Source organism: Erpetoichthys calabaricus, chromosome 8, assembly GCF_900747795.2.
Source record: "Erpetoichthys calabaricus chromosome 8, fErpCal1.3, whole genome shotgun sequence".
Classification (NCBI taxonomy): Eukaryota; Metazoa; Chordata; class Cladistia; order Polypteriformes; family Polypteridae; genus Erpetoichthys; species Erpetoichthys calabaricus.
Window position 1 is genome coordinate 97820057 of NC_041401.2, and position 21404 is coordinate 97841460.

Consider the following 21404-nt stretch of genomic DNA (forward strand, 5'->3'; position numbering starts at 1 on the left):
TGGAGGCCACTGACATTTTTCCCTCCTTATCTTGTCTGACTGTTTTTCACTAGTTGTGCATTTGGCTACAGTCAGTGACACTACTGGTAGCATGAGGCGATACCTGGACCCTACAGAGATTGCACAGGTAGTCCAACTTCTCCAGGTTGGCACATCAATACGTGCCATTGTCAGAAGGTTTGCTGTGTCTCCCAGCACAGTCTCAAGGGCATGGAGGACATTTCAGGAGACAGGGAGTTACTCTAGGAGAGCTGGACAGGGCCGTAGAAGATCCTTAACCCATCAGCAGGACCGGTATCTGCTCCTTTGGGCAAAGAGGAACAGGATGAGCACTGCCAGAGCCCTACAAAATGACCTCCAGCAGGACACTGTTGTGAATGTCTCTGAGCAAACAATCAGAAACAGACTTCATGAGGGTGGCCTGAGGGCCCAACGTCCTCTAGTGGGCCCTGTGCTCACTACCTGGCACCGTGGAGCCATAGAATACCAGAATTGGCAGGTCTACCACTGGCGCCCTGTGCTTTTCACAGATGAGAGCAGGTTCACCCTGAGCACATGTGACAGACGTGAAAGGGTCTGGAGAAGCTGTGGAGAACTTTATGCTGCCTGTAACATCATTCAGCAATGACCGGTTAGGTAGTGAGTCAGTGATGGTCAGTGGAGGCATATCCATGGAGGGATACACAGACCTCTACAGGCTAGACAATTGCAACTTGCCTGCCATTAGGTATTGGGATGAAATCCTTGGACCCATTGTCAGACCCTATGCTTGAGCAGGGGGTCCTGGGTTCCTCCTAGTGCACGACAATGCCTGGCCTCATGTGATGAGAGGATGCAGGCAGTTCCTGGAAGATGAAAGAACCGATACCGTTGACTGGCCCCAATGCTCGCCTGACCTAAATCCAATACAACACCTCTGGGACATTATGTTTCGGTCCATCTGACGCCGCCAGGTTGCACTTCAGACTGTCCAGGAACTCAGTGATGCCCTGGTCCAGATCTGGGAGGAGATCCCCCAGGACACCATCCGTCGTTTCATTAGGAGCAGGCCCCCCAGACGTTGTCAGGCATGCATACAAGCACGTGGGGGGCATGAAAACTACTGAATACCGATTTTGAGTTGCTGCAATGAAATTTTGCCAAAATGTACTAGTCTGCCGCATCATTTTTTTCACTTTGATTTTCAGTGAGTCTTTGAATCCAGCCCTCTGTAGGTTGAAAATTTTCATTTTCATCAAATGATGTGGCATCCTTTCGTTCCTAACACATTACCCAGAACATATCAATATAGATGTCAAAGTGTTCCTTTAATTTTTTTTGAGCAGACTATATATCCAACATGACTAGTCCAGTTACTATATATTGGAAGAGGCACACAGTACCTGAAAACAAAAACATTAAGTGATTTCTTGTACATTACTGAATTCTTTATTCTTCAGGTTGGAATTGACCTTTTGTTTTGTAGTTTGTTACAAGCAAAAAATACTGTTATATGTGTGTAAATATCAGACAAACTTGTAAACATAGAATAAATTACAGTGATCTATTGATTACTAATTCAATCTACTGTTCACTACTTTTAGTACATGCATGAAACGAAAAGCTGCTTGATGTGGTGTTTCCTGTTTTCATTTAAAAGAACTAAAGTTTAAGCCTTAGAAAAGGAAATGCAGAATTGTTATTAAATTAATGGCATGAATAGTCCTCATCCTCAGACTGCTGTCCACAGACTTCCAATTTTCCACAAGCTCACCACTAGATCTAAGAGTATCCAATATTCTGAGCTTCTATTAAATGATCCATTTTTATGTACACCTCAAATCTGTATAGAAATCTTATTTTTGCCAGGCATAAAAAAGTAGTGTTAATTCACGGGGCTGGCAGTGTGGCATTTTCTGACGGTATTCATATAATATAGTACTGGAGCAGAGCAGGCAGAACTGTCTTTTCCAAGGGCTTGGCCCGAAGTTTAACTGCCACTTACAATGTCTTTTGTTTGGCTACTACGCATTTTTCTTGTGCTTGCATTAATTTCCTTTGAATATTCCGGATTCTTCACGCAACATAAAAAAAAACACATGTTGGCCTGATTGGCAGATCTAACCTATCCTTATGTGGGAGTTTACGAAGATGTGTGCAAATATTCATTCACTGTTGTCATTTAGGTAAGCCTATCTGCACACTGAAGTGATCTTTACGTAAAGCTGATCTTCATCATTCTGAATGAAAGGGCTGATTAATGAGTGTAATGAAAAGAGCAGGATCAGCATAAAATACAACAAAAGGAAATAGAGAGCATCTGAAAGAGAGGGAGACGTGAGTGAATTAAGATGGAAGACATAAAGAAAAGGTCTGCTTGTTAAAGCAGAAGAGTGGAGAGTGTTGATCGAGATGAGCCAGTCTGGATAAGAAAGAACAAAAATATATTTTTAGGTTTTAGCTGACAGGATTGGACATAGTATTATGATCAATATACAAGCTGGGAAATTTGTATATACAGATAGCGTTTCTTATTCGAAGTACCAGATCTTAGTGTCAGGAGCAAACAAAGGACAAGCGCCAAGATCTTTTATGAGGCATGCCAGGATCAGAATCAGGAGACCTGTACAGGGCATTTTAATCTACCTGGGGAACCACTGTCTCTGTAAGAGACAACGGGGGTCCAAACCAGAATTCTAAGCATTTTTCTATGCCATTGCCTGAATTGTCCTCCAGGCTGTATTGACCACTTTCAGCCATTCCTTATGAAGCAGCAAGCAGGAAGAAGAGGCCAGTTGTAGTGGACATCTATGGAATGGACCAGACAAGCAGAAAAACAAGACTTGTGAGTAGCAGCAGCCTGCCTTATAGCCTTATGAAAAACAGCTAAAATTGAAAAGAAGAATGACGGTGTCATAAAGGTGTCTCAGACAGATTGACACATATTAGCAAAATCACTAGAGATACCGGAAAGCTGCTTGATTGTCTCAACAGGGCTAGGATGCCATCATTAAAAACATGTGGCATCAGTGTAGTTGAATGGGTGCCATTCAGCAAAATGTGAATTGCCTCCAGGAAAGAAAAACACAGACATGCTGCTGACATTGCAGAACACATTATGTCAGTCTGAGTAGGACAAGAACCAAACAGCTGCCATTTAGTAAGAGATAGACAAGAGAACAAAAAGAAAACTAAACAGAAAAAACAAATAGTTATTACTCACTTTGGGTCTGTAGGACCCTATAAGTAGAATATCCTTTCCCCGCCAAACATTATGGTTAGAGTCGGAACTAATTTGATGGTGTCAGTGACGTCACATGGATGCAAATTCAAACATTCACTTAGCAGGAACAGACAGTGTATCTGCTGCAACAATAATTATATTACCAATAGATACAAAAGTATAAAAATATCAGAACTCAAACTAAAATCCCACATATTGAAAAAGCTAAATTGGCAGAAATAATATGTAATTGTGCCAAGAATCCTAAAGTATTAAAAGATCTTATAAAGTTAAGGAGAAAAAATGAGTGATCCTTTCTTTTTCTAAATTGAAAGAATTGATCAGCCTGATATTAGTACTGTACTTCCCCAAGCTCTTCAGGATGAGATCATTACTTAAGCAGTTGCCTATTACTGCTGCAAGTAAACAATAGAATTGTCGCTGTTGTTATTCAATATAACCAGGGGTCCTGAAATTTTACACTTTACTAATGTTCCAAAAGCAAGAGCCTCTTTACTTGGACTGCAACTCTCTGAGCCCTCCATTACCCAGATTCTGCACTAACCTCAGTTACAGTACCTAATGTATAGAATACCAGCTTCAGTCCTTTGCTGAGGCCATATGCAACAAAAGTCTCTGTTTCTCACGTTCTGAATTGCTAGAGCTGCTTTGGGCATTGTTTCTAGAAGATGTTGGAATTGGCTGTGGAGCCCTGCATTTCTGAAATGGATTAAGCTAGTTTGGGTACATGGTTACATTCCTTCATTCACTGACATTGTATTTGGATCTACAGTGTCTCTTATGTGAACTACATTTCAGATAAATGAGTGGCTCTTCTCAATCTGAATACATACATCAGTCATTTGTAAGCATTTCACATTTTGGCTTTGCTTTTACTAACTTCAAGTTTATTATTTCTCTAAGCAAGTTTCCCTGAGCCTTCTTTCCGTCTATTGTCCTGAAACTTATAATGCTTAAACTAATGTGTCAACAAACACTTCTGACTTGTAGTGGCTAAAACTTTTGTTGCTCACAACATCTGATAATTTGATGACCTAGGAGATGCTTTTCTTTAAAAACACCCTATAAAGACAGTAATTACTGAAAAATCTACAGTGTGATCCACGTTTACAAATCACTGCAATTTGTTTCCATAACAATATTATATGATTCCCTCATTTTGATGTCGTTTCTGACCACACATATTTTTTAAGAGTGAGGGACCATCATTGCCTAAGTTTGTGGGCAAATGCATGCAAATGATTATTTAGTGTGTTAAATACTTCTCAGTCTAATTTAAAGAATTCTTACTATGAACCCCTCTGCTACAACTTTTAATTAAAGTTTAGGTTTGGTCACTTTGGTGGTTTGATCTTTTGACTTCTGACTCAGGCACAACTTTAAACTCTGATGTTCATGCATCTTTTGGTCACCTTCACAACTAAACAGTGTCTGTTTCCTAAGGCCATACATTAAATATTTTATTTTACTTTTCTGCAAAAAACCCAGATATAACCGAGTTTAACTTGCAGTTCATTTAGTATTCTGAAATAAAAATAAAGTCACTGGGAGGTTTCCACACATCTCTCTGGCACTGAGCTGTTGTTGGCTGAGAATTAAAGGTGCAGTAGAAAACCATCAAATCACTCCCCAAACATTGAAAATGATCAGGTTTTGTACATTTAATAACAGTAGAAGCTTTGACATATTGAGGGACAGGCAGCCAGTGGTGAAAATTACACCTTAATGTCCAGTGCCTTTGCCAATATTCTGTTCTGGTACAACAAGTCTCTCAGATCTTGCAGCCTGGCTATGCGACTAAATACCAGCCAGTTCACACAGGCACCACTGGGAACTCTCACAGATTTCAGCACAGAAGACATTAACTAATTAAGGAATTTGAGATACTACAGCTAAATTTAGCACAATTATCTGTTGAGCGTATCGGCTCCTTAGTTCTAAAATATGTTGCAGGAAAAAATAGCAAAACTACAGCTAAATCAGGCAGTGTGAGGCCTTGAACATCATTATGTTTTTGTTCCATGAGCACTCTTGACCCAGCTTTAGGTCTAAAATGAGAAAGTGGCTTGTGATCAGAAATATCATTTGTAAGAAAGAAAGAAAGAACATATATGACATTGACATGTAAATATTATTTTTAAAGAGCTTTCCAAATGCTTCCCTTCCATGACTTTTATCTAAACTGATAGCAATGCAGAAACTATATTAATTTAATGATTAATGTCAAAGAATACATGAATACATTCCGACTGGACTAATTAGTCTTTGGATCTACAGGAGAAACTGGAAAATCAGAAGAGCACATCAAGGTGAGCAACACACAGAAGAAACACAAGGCCACATATGAACCGGGAAGGGGCAATACTGACAATTGTATCACTCAGCCTTCTTAGTATACATATGTAAATACAATATGAGCAAGTTAATAAGTAATAATTAACAGTAGCACAAAGGTTGACACCACACTGACTTTATGAGGTGACAAGGTCCCAAAGGCAATTACACGTCTTTAATCTCATACAGTTGTTGGTTATGAATAGTTTGATTCCTTATGTTGCATCAGAAAACCATCAACATACAGTTGCAAGAAGAGAGAATGGCTCTTGAAAATCTAAATCAACTCATAAGCCAGTCATCATCATGGGCAAAAAAATCTGACCAGTCCCTAAAAGCTTGTTCCCTTTATATATTGATATGGATGCATAGTCTTCAAGCAGCACCAAACAAGCCACGTTGTGTCCAACCATTTGGCTATTAATAGGCTATAGGATATGAGATTTCTGTTTTTATTGCACTTTGGTTTCCTGAGAAGTGACAACAGGTAGGCTATATAAGTTTTACATCATATTCAACACTTTTGAGGGTTAATATGTTGTCACATCAAAGCAAATTATAATAATGGCTCAGTCCTCACAGGTGGCGCAATGGTAGTGCTGCTGCTTTGCAGTAAGGAGACTGTGGAAGATTGTGGGTTTGCTTCCCAGTTCCTCCCTGTGTGGATAGCGCTTTGAGTACAGAGAAAAGCGCTATATAAATGTAATGAATTATTATTATTATTAACTGTTTTGTGTGTGAGTTGTCATTTAGCTGGTTTGGCTGTATTGACCTACTTCTGAAGAGTGTCATCATTTCATATTTTCTCTAAGATGTTCTGTACAGATGGGTCATAGTTTTTATGTATAAATTCTGGCTTTTTGTGGAAAGCTGCATACACACATTTCAAGCCTCCTTTTGTGCATACACAACTTTTTTAAATCTGACCCCAGGGAGATGAATAGCAATTTGATGTCAAAACTAGAAAGTCAGATCATTTCACCAAAAGTCTAACGTGCCAGCCAAATTTAAAGTAAAAAATATGTGAAAATTCTTGGAAAGATTTTTACACTAGCTTATACACACCGTTTTTTTTTAATTATCCATACTAAGTAGGACAAACCAAAACCCCAGGATCATAACAGGATTGTTTCTAATGGAGAGCAGAGATTTCCTCTGAGGTGTCCTTCCATGAATAACATTCTTGGTCAATATTTTTCTAATAGTGGCCACATAAATGGAAAATTTGGCCAGTTCAGAAGATTTCTGCTGGTCATTTGCTGGTACCCCAGGTTTCTTACTCACCTCCTTCAGCACTGGACATTGTGCACTTGCCACACTCTTCAGAAAATGCCCAGTGCTAGGGAAGGTAACAACAATATTGAGATTCTTTCTTTTGTACACAGTCTGTCTTACTGTGGATTGATGAACATTCAGGCCTTAGAAATGCTGTTGTAATCTTCTCCAGCTTTTAGGCACCACTTTTCAGTTTAAAATCAGATCACATTGTTATAAGTACAGTGGAACCTCTAGATACGAGTTTAATTCGTTCCAGCACTGAGCTTGTATAGTGAATTTCTTGTATCTAGAACAAAACTTCCCCATTGAAAATAATGGAAATCCAGTTAATCCGTTCCGCACCCCCAAAAATATCAACATAAAAATCAATTTTCCTAACAAATAACACTGATAAATAATATATACTGTAGTTTACCTTTAATTAAAGTAATTAAAGTTTACCTTTAATAAATAACACTGGTAAATAAAACGGTTTACTGTGGGGAAGGAGAGTCCCCCTCTGATTCAGGAAGGCTCTCTCTTCTTGGGAATTTTACCCCACTGGAAGCAGGTTCTGGGTCAGAATCACTTAACTTTCTTTTAGTTGCAGGTTGCTTTACCAAAAACTTATCTAATGACACTTGCTTCTGTTTTCTTTTTAAGATGCTCCTAAAATGCGACACTACATTGTCATTACACAAGTTCATGGTGCGCCCACACACTGCTTTATTAGGGTGATTTTCTTCAAAGAAAGTTTTTACTTCTTCCCACTTTGCCAACTCTTCTTTAATCTTACTGGAAGAGAGGGCCTCATCCCCTGCTCCCTCCTCCCCTAACGAAAGCTCTTCTACCACCTCTTGCTGCTGCTCCTTGTGAAGTTCCTTAAGTTCGTCTATTGTAAGTTCTTCACTATGCTCCTCCACTAACTCATCCAGATCAGCACCATCCACATCCAGACCCATACTTTTCCCCAGAGATACAATTTCTTCGACCACCTGCACTGTTTTGTCCACAGGTTGAGGATCGAAACCAAAGTCAGGAACACTCTGAGGCCACAGTTTTTTCCATGCAGAATTCAGGGTCCTCACTGAGACTTCTTCCCAGGCCTTATCAATAAGGTTTAAACAATTTAAGATGTTGAAGTGATCCTTCCAAAATTCTCTGAGGGTCAGGCTTGTATTTTCGGTCACTTCAAAACACCTCTGAAACAAGGCCTTCGTGTACAGCTTTTTAAAGTTGGAAATTACTTGCTGGTCCATGGGCTGGAGAAGTGGAGTGGTGTTGGGAGGAAGAAACTTAACTTTGATGAACTGAAATTCCTCCAGCAAATCATCTTCAAGCCCTGGAGGATGTGCAGGAGCATTATCAAGGATGAGCAAAACCTTGAGTGGCAACTTATTTTCGTGAAGATATTTCTTCACTGATGGGCCAAAACATTGCCGTGTTACCCAGGCTTTGCTGTTGGCCCGCCACATCACATTCAGTTGTTTTTTCTGCACCTTCCCCCTCTTGAAAACTCATGGATTTTCTGAGTGGTAGACGAGCAACGGCTTGATTTTACAGTCTCCACTTGCGTTGGCGCAGAACAAGAGGGTAAGCCTATCTTTCATTGGCTTATGGCCAGGCAAAGATTTCTCCTCTTGCGTGATGTAGGTCCTCTTAGGCATTTTCTTCCAAAAAAGACCTGTTTCATCACAATTAAACACTTGCTGGGGAATAAACCCCTCACTAGTAATAAATTGTTGGAACTCTTGCCCAAATTTATCAGCAGCAGCTGTATCAGAGCTGGCAGCCACCCATGTCACACAACACTGTGAATACCGGTTCTCTTTTTAAATTTTGCAAACCATCCATGGCTTGCCTTAAATGCCTCCTCATCTTCAGCTGACGTACCTGGTGTTTTTCGGAGAAGGTCCAAGTACAGCTTCTTAGCCTTAGCGCAAGTGATAGCTTCCGACACCGAATCGCCTTTTAACTGCTTCTCGTTAATCCACACCAACAACAGCTTCTCAACATCTTCTAGGAGTTTTGGACGGTGCTTGGAAGTCACGGTAACTCCTTTGGCCACATCAAGTTTCTTAATTTCTTCCTTCTTCTTCAGAATAGTGCAGATCGTCGATGTCGAACGGCCGTAAGTCTTCACCAGTTCCGTCACTCTTACACCACGCTCATGTTTATCTATGATTTCTTTCTTAATTTCAACGGCCATGGCTTCCTTTTTTTTCTTTGAGGCAACAATCTTCTTGAGAGGCATCATGGAATAATTATTTTCACGTTAAATGCGGGCAGCGTCAGCTTGGAATAATTATTGTCATGTTAAATGCGGGCAGCGTCAGCTTGGGTGAATCCCTGAGTCGAGGCGGATCAGGAAATGCGTCACGCATACCCACAGCCTGGCTCGTGGCTCGTTACGCGAGCCAATGCTTGTATTTAGATCCGAATTTTTCTCTCATACTTTCCTCTTATCTTGAATTTCTCGTATACAGAGGTGATCGTATCTCAAGGTTCCACTGTATTTTAATGCAGAAATTCAGGTAATTTCAAAGGTTCAAATATATTGAATTTTTTATTTGATTTCTTATTTAATAACAATCAGTATGCAAAAGCTAATATTGTGATATTCAGCACTTTTATTTGCCTTTTCCAGAAGTTTTTTGAACGTTAATTACAATGTGCAAAACCTCATAACTGCATCAATTCTGCACATGTTCCCTAGCGGTGATTAATATGAGACAAAAACTGAGTGAGGATCAGAATGAGGACGTGGTTAGAACAGACTGGTTTTACCTGGCATGACAGCTGAAGCAGTACAAAATGTAAAGATAAAAAGAGGCCAGCCAGGCCTGTGCAGTAGCACCTACAATGTGCCATCCAGCCTCGTTACTGAAATGGGTCCCTGCTAAGCAAGGTTCCATAAACTATTTGATGTTCTATTATAGTGTATGAGTGAACAAGAGCAGGTAGAAGGGATAACAGCTGTAACAACTTACTATAATGCAAACCCTACTTGCACACTGAAAACACTCTATGCTGAAATGCTATACGTGGTAATAAAAATACAAGCCTTTGTAGTTTTCTTTTTTGTGAATTACTCAATGTTGTATCAGTTATGGGGTAAACTGCATTACTAGCCATTTTATGTTCATTTTGAATTTGTATTTATGTTTAGCAGGTGAACTGAGCTTCCTGTCAATCTTTTATATTTAACATATAATGTATTCATTCTGCAATAACAATTATAAACATGTTGTTCTGGTGATCAGTGAATCTACTTAGATCATGGTTTTCCAACCTTTATTCTGTGGTGACACACTTTTTGTAACCAAAAACATCCCAAGGCAAACCACTGTTCTACTAATCACAAAGACATCATATCTCTTACACGCTCTCAACTGTCCGAAGGAGTGGCACTACCGGGGACGACAGTAGAAAAAGCAGCTCTGAGATCAGTGTTCGCAGAAATGGCACTTAGTGAGCACTTTGCTGGCATCTCCCAGCTGCTTCGTCCCATTGCCTGGCCCTCTGTGCCTCATATGCCCACTATCCACTAGCCCCATGAGACTCGCTGACGACCACACACACCCAGACAGATGGCCTCTAGCAGCCAGGAGACATGTCTGAAGTGCTCCAAGTGCTGTGTCTGTAACATAGCGAGCTTATGTGAGCTTCTCCAGGTAGACATGTCCTCTTTAGACGGATTAAAAGCCAGAAGTCTGTATGACCATCAGCATCAAGTGACTCCGTGAAAAACCCGAACTACAAAGAGGACTATTTCATTTATGTTAGGTAGAATGCCCAAAGGGGACTGGGCGGTCTCGTGGCCTGGAACCCCTACAGATTTTATTTTTTTCTCCAGCCTTCTGGAGTTTTTTTTTGTTTTTTCTGTCCACCCTGGCCATCGGACCTTACTCCTTTCTATGTTAATTAATGTTGTCTTATTTTAATTTCTTATTTTGTCTTTTATTTTTCTTCTCTTCATTATGTAAAGCACTTTGAGCTACTTTTTGTATGAAAATGTGCTATATAAATAAATGTTGTTGTTGTTGTAGACAGGTCATGACCACCCGAGGAGCTTGTCCTTCTCAGCTTCAGACCCACGTGTGCTACACTATTATTTCTACGGCAAACCTGGGTAGCTCTCATTGCACACTGGTTGAAAAAACACTGACTTTGATTATTGGAGGAAGTCAAATATACAATTATATTACTTTGTAAGCAGAGGTTAGTAATAGGATAATAAATGATCATTTAATTAAATAAAAATCTCAGTAATTTTATAATGCCAAAATTTAATAGCAATATGATACTTGACTGTTTATTGGGGTTTAGTGAGAAGTCAAGCAAAATGACACCTTTTATTGGCTAAGTAAAAAGATTACAATATGCAACCTTTCAAGGCAACTCAGGCCCCTTCTTCAGGCAAGATGTAAGTGAAAAGTAAATTTGAGCTGGGTAGCTGAATCGGCCTGGTTTACAATGCACCAATAATTAGGGGTGGGCGGTATGATCAAAATTCTATATCATGGTATTTTTTTAAATTATCCCGGTTTCACGGTATTCAACGTTATTTTTTTCCCCATGCATGAGTGGATGTTAGCCAGTAATTGCAGTGGAAAATGTGGTTAAGAATAACCTATTCCACTGTCAAGAGCATTGTACATTGTACAAAAAAAACATTTTAATGTGCACACAAGTATTAATACAGTTTTGCATGGCCCCATAAAGTGATAGTTTTCAAGGGGGTGGCACTAATGAAGAGAAGGAATCACATTGCATGACAGATGCAGTCAAAATATAGAACCTTTTTATTGAACAAATTTTGCAAAAACTTAAACTATAATTTTGACAACATATTTTCAACCATCCAAAGAGGCATTTAGACTTAGTAAAATATCCAGAAGCGCTTGTCAAAAGTTGTACTGCACTTAACATGTCTTAGAAAAGGAATAAATAGTAAATATTTTTTTTGTAAACCAACTACACTTTCTGTTAATGTTAACAATCTCTGTCCACTGACACATTAAAGTGACTTTTTAAACAACTTTACCATCATTAAACTGCATAATATTTAAACTAATAAATAATAACAATAAAATAAATAATAGTATTATTACTGATAGTTATACTGTTACTTCAAGGCTTCAAGCCCAGGTGCATTACACAGTATTCACCAAATTAAAATAAAGTAAAACAAGTGCAACTTGGTGATGGCATCTTTACCAACTGAACCATCATTTAGGCAAACTGCATTAATATGGACCTTGCTTCAAGCTAAGCTATATGCATAAATAATAAAACTGCAACTTGCATTTATAATGCTATTTGTGGTATAGCCCTATGGAATCGTATTAGGGCCACGGTGAAGAAAAAAAAATACGGACACAGGGAAGAAAAAAACAAACTATATGTCAAGAATAAAGTCAACATTTCCACTTTATTCTCATAGTTTATAATTAAAGTAGAATGTCGTAAACTAAACTTCTTCCTAAAATCATTGTTTAATTTACTAGATTTTCTCAAACCCCATCATAAGTTAATGCAGCACATTAAATGATTTGTGTTAAGTGTTCCCTGACCCAGTTTTTAATCACTACGCTTCTTAAACTGACTTCCTCCGCACTAAGAGGAGACAGTGATCACCACACAGAATCCATTCATGATATTCCTGCTCTCTGAAAATTTAGAATAAATACTGCACTTGATATCATTTTCATGATGAAATGCATTAAAGCAGGTATTAAACATGCACGGTAGTGAGGCGGTTGTGCTGCTCCCTCGCAGTAAGGGGTCCCCAAGTGTATGTTCAGTGTAGAGAACTTTATGGCAGGTGTGACGAGGCTCCAAAAAACTGGATGTATGAATGGGTATCGCATAGGTTTAACTTAAATATTGTGTAAATGTTGGGTTTGTGATCTGGTGGTCGGAGACACGAACGCAGAATTCAATGGATGTTCTTCTGAGCGGGCTTTCTTTATTGCACGCGTGCTATCTCTATTTGACGTACCAAAACCCCAGTTTCTATCCTTCCTTTTTCTTTCTCCACATAACCAATCACCACACGATAAATGTCTTTGTGAAATTAAAACTAGTTATAAACTTAGCCCATGGAGTGTTCAGAACTTTAAAAATATATTCGTTATACATGTTTAACTATGCCATCCATTCAGGGTTGTGCCCATCCCTGAACGAGTCGCCAGCACATCGCAAGGTGAATACGAGCAAAACATTCACTAGCAGGGTCAATATAGCATAACAAAACCCAACATCCTACATGACTTTGAAAGGAAACTGAAGCACGCCGAGTAAACCCACCAGAAAAACATGCAAATGCAGGGCAGGGTACACCTGAGACACCCTTGCTGCGAGGCAGCAGTGCAACCTCCACGCTGCCGTGCCCCCACATGATTAATGCATGCTTTAATGCATTTCATCATGAAAATTATATCAAGTATTTATCTTAGCATTCTAAATGTTCAGAGAGCGGGAATATCATGAAGTGAACGTATTTTGTACGGCGATCGCTGCCGTCGCCTCCTCAGTACAAGAGGAAGTCAGTTTAAGAAGCACGTACCGATTTAACATGGCTCAGGGAACACTTAACACAAAGCATTTAATCTGCTATATAATTTATGATGGGGTTTGAGAAAATCTAGTAAATTAAATATTCATTTTACGATGAAGTTTAGTTTACAATGTTCTACTTTAATGACAAATTACGAGAATAAAGTCAACATGTCGACTTTAATCTTGACATAAACGGCAAGAATAAAGTAGAAATGTCGAGAATAAAGTACAACTTGGCTTGCAGTATTATCCAGTAGTATAGAAACAGTATTTACACATTTGAACATAATGGTCCACATCCGACCTTTTAAAACCAAAGTATCTCCAGGCAACGAACGTGACTCCTTTTTTTCGGCACAAGTCCTTCTGTGTCATCATGTTCAACTTTATCGTCAGCTGCAGCTTCAGTTTTGGAATGTTTTCTGTCCATTTTCACCATGCAATACCTACACTACCACTACCTATTTAGCGGTATAGCAGTGAAAAAGAGCCCCCATACAACACCTCTGTGTTTAGTGGTGTAGCAGTGAAAAAGGTCCCCACTTGAACAGTTTCCCGCTGCGCCACATTCCGAACATCGTTTAGGCAATTTAAACAGGTTGCGGTATACGAAAAATCCATGTCATAACAAAAATAAAAAACGGTTTTTGGTATGAACCGGTATACCGCCCAGCACTACTAATAATACATAATAATAACTAAGAATTTAAGAGCTTTCTCATTCCTTGTAGAAAACGGTCAATGAAGAGAGAGACAGAGAGACCAATATTCATTGACTAGCAGACACAGATGCCATCAAGGCAGAAAAATTAATGAAAGCTGTATATAAAATGGAAGCTCAAATAAAAGCAAAAGATATATATATAAAAAAAAGATTTAAAAAATCTTGTTACTTGAGCTATGCATGAAATTTTTAAATTCTGAAAAGTTTCTTTCGGTTAGACTTAATTTTGTACTGTGATGTATATAAAAATACCAGGTTTTGTATAGAATGTGTTTGATTGTGTACACATTGATCTTCTTTAAGGTGTTCTGAGAACATATCAGGATCTATCGAATATCACACTTTGGGTCAAAATAATCACACTGTCAATTTAAGTCCATATCACCCATTCCTGGTTCACAAGTGTCTTCTTGTAACTCTACAGTACCCAAGTCTTCTACAATAAAATGTGACACTGCCAAACAGAGCTAGCACACTGCAAGAAGAAAGAATATTCAGCACCCAAAGTGAATCTACAGTTTGGATTGGGCCATAGACGGGTGGTAGTGCTTGTGATATAGAGGAGGAAAGACTATTGTTATTAATAAAAAATACCAATAATAATAATAATTATATACAAGGATGTACATGCAATAGGCCTTCTAGACTTGTTGACATTTCTCTCTCTCTCTATTATAAAACAACATAAAATGGATTTTCTGCTTTAGTAGCATGTTGTTGCTTCTTCAGAGGCCACTGAAATCTTCAGCTGCTTGTTTCTCATCTCCTCTAATTCCAATCCAATCCAGGGTGGCGCGGGACTGGGACAGTGCCTATTTCTATATTTGTGTACATTTTGCTCTAAGCCTTATCTTGCTTTTTGGGTTATCTGTCCATCCGGCAGGCCTTGCTGCACCTCCTAGCATTAGCACCTAGTGACTGTTGGGTCACCCTGTTTGCACATTGGGAGCCGTTGGTGTTCAAGGCCTGGAACTTTGTCCTGTTTGTGCCAAACCATAGCTTCAGTGCTTTGAATACCACTGTGGTTTCACTCATATTCTCTTATTTTTTCTTTTTCAATTATTTTCTGCTCCCACTTTGATTTCCCTCCTTCCCCACCCTGCATGCACTAACTTATATCTGTATGGAAGCTGCCCAAGTTGACTTACAGGAAGGTAAGATATCTGAGGAGTTCCTCTCCTCTCCTGAACTTACAGTCTCCTCTTTATTATTACCCTTGTCTCTTATTGGCATGCTTAATGAAGAAAATACTCAACTATCACTTCACTTACCCTTGCTGATCTTCATTTTAATACTTGCTTTTTTCTTGGCTACAAACAAGAAAATGTTTTGTTGTCTAACCTCCTAGTTTCCCAATGTGCTGTATTTGTCATGTGTCTTTAGTATTAGAATTATCATAAGTAAAGACTTCAAAATGTGAAGAATCCTGTGTAAAAAGTCAGATGACATAATACAAATTATATACACAAACATAGTCATCATACCTTCATGATGAAACAGGGCTGGCCCATGAAGGCACATGCCCAGACTTAAGGCACAAACATACAAAACACATTAGAAGGGCAATTCCAAGAAATCAGGGGAGTTGAGTGATGATACACAGACAGGGACCAAGAACCTCACAGAGACACATACTTGTAAATTTCACTGTTTATTTGTTAATGTTATACTTTATCACTATGTAATCATTATTATATTTTAATAACACTGCACACTGGAAAGTGCAAATTGTGCTATTTTTGTCATTTGGTCAAAATACAGGAAACATTTCAAGGTTGCCCTTTCTTCATTCTGTGACTTTAAACTCTCTTGTTTAATATTTAACAAAGTCGCTTTGTAAGCAGTTCCTAGAGAAAACATTGAAGTAGCAAAGTCGCCCAAAGCTTAAAATGTAAATTAACTTCACAACAGAAATTACTGCAGCAGAGGTAATTTTCTAAAATTTATTTATCCATCTGTATTCTAAACCCACTAATTTAAATTGCAGGATTGCTGCAAGGCAGGGCCTTTCCCAACTGCCTGAGGCACAGCATATGAACTACAGGCCTTGAGGAGGCACATTTCAATTAGGGGATAGAGTCAATCCCCCCACCCCTCTGAAGAGGTCAACTTAGATCCAAAAATCACATCTTTAGGGTGATCAAGAAGGGGTGGACAGCCTGGAGAAAACTAACATAGACATTTGGAGAACATGAAAACTCCATGCAGACAGTGATTAGTCTGATGTCTGCACTAACCACCACACAATGAACTCTTTATTATCTATCATGACTTAAACATTCATTTCTAGGCCAAAGATACTATAATCTGTGAGGCTTAACCATTTAAATGTTAAACCCCTTCTACATTTCCATTGTACTTTATTCCATACTTACCAGTGAGTGTCAATCCATTCCTTTTCTTTTATTCATTACTACTCTCTTTCTGCCAAATGCACGGCTTTACATTATCAAGAGGCAATAATTCATAACTGTGAGTACTGCACACACAAGCTGCCTGCTGTGATCCAGGATCAAGAGCTGATAACCAAAATATTTTCTAAATCTATTAATAGTCAAATAAGTGGAATCCAATTCAGGGTAAGTGGGTGAAACAAAAAAGTCCACCAATGTGAAAAACTCATGCATTGTGTGGTTTGATACCACCAGTAGATATTGTGGCCTAGTGGTAATAACACACAATTTTTAAATCAAAGGTTTTCTAGTTAAACTACCAACTGTGACTCACTGTGTGACCTTGAGTAAGGCACTTAATCTAATTAAATTTGCTAAATATACAGTATGTGAGCAATAGTTTTTGTAAAGGGCCCTGTGTTGTTATTCATAATGGAAAGAATCTATATAATAAAAATGTTTAAAACATCATCTTCAGCATCCACAAATCATTGTATCACAGTTAATCAGAAATTGCAGTGCTTATGAAAGATTTCATATTTTATAGTTATATAATATTGTATCACATGGGCGGCATGGTGGTGCAGTGGGTAGCGCTGCTGCCTCGCAGTTGGGAGACCTGGGGACCTGGGTTCGCTTCCCGGGTCCTCCCTGCGTGGAGTTTGCATGTTCTCCCTGTGTCTGCATGGGTTTCCTCTGGGCGCTCCGGTTTCCTCCCAAAGACATGCAGGTTAGGTGGATTGGCGATTCTAAATTGGCCCTAGTGTGTGTTTGGTGTGTTTGTGTGTGTCCTGCGGTGGGTTGGCACCCTGCCCAGGTTTGGTTCCTGCCTTGTGCCCTGTGTGCTGGCTGGGATTCAGTATCACAGTGGATTTGTCGTTTTTGACACTGATTAACAGAAGACAACTCTTTAATGTCAAAGTAAACTAGGTTTCTGCAAAGTACTTTAAATGAATTACAAATATAAAGCACAAAGGGCGGCATGGTGGTGCAGTGGGTAGCACTGCTGCCTCACAGTTAGGAGAGCCGGGTTCGCTTCCCAGGTCCTCCCTGGGTGGAGTTTGCATGTTCTCCCCATGTCTGCGTGGGTTTCCTCCAGGTACTCTGGTTTCCTCCCACATTCCAAAGACATGCAGGTTAGGTGCATTGACAATTCTAAATTGTCCCAGCCGTGTGTGCATGCCCTGCCCAGGGTTTGTTCCCTGCCTTGCACCCTGTGTTGGCTGGGATTGGCTCCAGCCGACACCCGTGACCCTGTAGTTAGGATATAGCAGGTTGGATAATGGATGGATGGATGGAAGCACAAAATAATTGACCACATAAGTATTCACCTCTTTTAATATACCACACCTAAATGATCACTGGAGAAGCCAATTGATGTTAGTAGTCATAAAATTAGTTCAGCACTGTCTAGTGTTTTCATTACTTGTAGTATAAATGGACCTTATCTAGAAGGTCCACCTTTAGTGTATCATTATGATGGCCTAACCTACCCAGTAAAGACAAAAGAACACTCCAAGCAACTCTGGGAAAAGGTGACTGAAAAGCACAAGTGAGAGGATGGAAACAACAAAATATCTGAGTCATTGAATATCCTTTGAAGTCCAGTTAAACCAGTCATTAAGAAATGAAGAGTATGGAACAGCTATAAATCTGCTGAGAGCACAAAAACCGAGTGATCATGCAAGAAGAAGGCTAGTGAGGAATGCCAACAAGAGACCTATGAGAACTCTGAGGAGTTACAAGCTGCAGTGTTTAAGATTGTAGAGACTGAGCAGACAACAACTGTTGCCTGAGTGCTTCACCAGTCGCAACTTTATGGGAAAGTAGGAAAGAGAAAGTTGTAGTAGTGCTGCCGTGGGAAGAACTCCATTTCCCAGCAGACCAAAGGGGATTACCCACATAGGATGACTGAAACTGAAGCAGGGGCTGCTGGGGATTTAAGAGGCCATTGGGAAAGTTGAAAAGGGGGGCCTGGCAGAGCAACAGGAGATCTGTGTTTTTGTATATCTTGTCCAATGTGTCGCCTAAAAAGCCATTTGTGCCCTGGATCGTTTCCCCTTAGGATGAATGTACTGTCTTGTGCATGCCTGTCATGTGTATACAGGTGGATTAATCGTCGTGTGTCTTCAAAAGGAGCGTTCCTGCAAATCTCACCCCTCACCACTCTGGACTTACCAGTAGGACTTTTTCATTCATTTACTACGGAAGCTGTTCTCAGGATTGTCATCTTCACTCCAAACTATTTCATCCGCTTTTGCTGCATTGAACTGTATAAGAACATTGTCGTGAGTGTTTATTGTTGTGGTTCATTGTTATGTTACAACTGTGTCACCATAGGGGAAAGGAGAGGTTTAACTGATTGTTGTTGTTGTGTATTGTGTTTTCATTTAATATATTATTTATTTGTTCTTTGGTTTTATGTCTCTGCTTGTGAGTGTGTGTGGGTCAGGCCAAGGCTGGGTGCGTCCCTGGAATCTCCACCAAAAAATAAATAAATAAATCACCATCTCATCAACAGTGTGAATCTTAGCGGCACTGGACCGCTACAAAGTCACTGTGAAAAAATGCACATAACATCTTGGCAGCAGGCACAAGGGAGACTCTGAGAGAAGGTTCAGTGATCTAATGAGACCAAAATTTAGTTTTTGGCCATTAGACTAAACACCATTATATAATGCACATTATCAAAAACACACCATTCGCACCTTCAAGCATGGCAGTGGTAGCATTATGCTGCTGATGGTGCTTCTCTGCAGCAGGCTCTGGAACGGCTGTGAACGTAAAATGAATGCAGCAAAATACAGAGAAGTTCTGTGGGAAAACCTGATGCATCCTGCATGAAACCTGCTGGTTGGGAGAAGATTTTTTTTCTAGCAAGACAACAACCGCAAGCACAAAGTCAAAATTACACAGGAATGACTTAAATCAGGGGTGCCCAAATCCAGTCCTGGAAGACCACCATGGCTGCAGGTTTTCATTCTAACCCTTTTCTTTATTAGTGACCTGTTTTTGCTGCTAATTAACTTCTTAACAGGACCAGCAAACTGTGATCATCATACAATATTTGAAAATAAAGAAAGATGAAGGTCTCAGGAATGACGATCTGCTCTTAGAAAAGAGAAAATCCACAATTTCAGAAATGTCTGCTATTGCACAATGAGAGCAGCAACAAGCCATGGAATTAAAGAACGGGTTTAATTAACAACAAGACTCAGCGCCTAATTACTGGTTGGAGTTTGAGGCCCTGACTTAGTTGGTCTTCTGTTGGCTCACTCACATCACATTTCACTTCTGTTTGGGTGCCATTTAATGAAAGAAATGAAGTAATTCAAGAAATGACGAAGAAATTCAGGGAAACATTTCTTAAAAACCAAGTCAATTAAAATTAATTCAAAAGAAGTTAATTAGCAGCAAAAACAGATCACTAATTAAGAAAAGGGTTAGAATAAAAATCTGCGGCCCTACAGGACTGGAGTTGGGGACCCCTGACTTAAATAATAAAAAAAAACATGTAAATGTCCTGTAGTGGCCAAGATAATAATAATTCATTACATTTATATAGCGCTTTTCTCAGTACTCAAAGCGCTATCCACACAGGGAGGAACCGGGAAGCAAACCCACAATCTTCAAAAGTCTCCTTACTGCAAAGCAGCAGCACTACCACTGCGAGACTGAATCCAGATCTCAATCCAGTTCTTGTGGCTAGACTTGAATAGGGCTGTTAGATAAAGAAAAATTGTGAAAAATTGCAGCACCCAAAGACCTGCGCAAACAGAGTTAAGGCTGTCATGGCTGCCACAGGTGCAGCTACTAAATACTAAGTCGAAGGGGCTAAATGCTTATGCGATCAGTTATTTTGAGTTTTTATGTTTTATTATTAATCTGGACCACTTTGGAGAGATCAGCTTTCACTTTGACATTAAAGAATCTTTTTCCATTGGTCAATGTCCATCCATCCATCCATTTTTCAACCCGCTGAATCCGAACACAGGGTCACGGGGTCTGCTGGAGCCAATCCCAGCCAACACAGGGCGCAAGGAAGGGAACCAATCCCGGGCAGGGCACCAACCCACCGCAGGACACACACACACACACCCACACACCACGCACACACTAGGGCCAATTTAGAATCGCCAATCCACCTAATCTGCATGTCTTTGGACTGTGGGAGGAAACCAGAGCACCCGGAAGAAACCCACGCAGACACGGGGAGAACATGCAAACTCCACGCAGGGAGGACCTGGGAAGCGAACTACTGCGCTACCACTGCGCCACCATGCCGCCCTTGGTCAATGTCAAGAAACCCAAATTAAATCCACTGTTGTTAAATGTTGAATAACAATAAAATGTGACTTCAAAGGGGATGTGTACTTTATATAGGCATTGTACATAAATACATGTTCTTATTTTGCAGCTAAACCCCCATCAATGCAGTGGATAAGCATATTGAAATTCTAAAAGATTAATATTATTGCTTACCAGTGACTGATGTCATAGCAATAACCTTTACATGAATAATTGCACAACTTTTCTTACAATGCATTAAATTACACAAAAGACAAGTACTAATGATATAGAAATATCAACCAAAGTTCTCAAATGGTTGTGATTAGACAGCTCATTATAATTAATGCACTTTTAATTGCTAATTTTAATCAAGACTCACGACAAGCTATTATCAAACGTTATTATGTGATAATCCTTTGCTTTCCTAAAGTGGACAGGTATTTTAGGTGCGTTCCTCATAGCTATCTTATGAATTCATCTCATCCAGTACATGAGATTTTGCTTGTCTTGGCAGCAAATGCTGCAAGCAAAGACCTAACCTTGCGTGTGATGCAAGTCTATCAAAGGGCACATTGAAGCCCCAGAGAGTATCACAATGCACCGTAATGTAACTAATGTG

General features: G+C 39.6%; 1 protein-coding gene across 2 annotated transcripts in view; it reads left to right on the forward strand.

The window, feature by feature from the left end:
* The window catches only part of doc2b (double C2-like domains, beta), a 462393-nt gene that overhangs the window by 371616 nt on the left and 69373 nt on the right, over nucleotides 1–21404 (forward strand). The window lies entirely within an intron of this gene.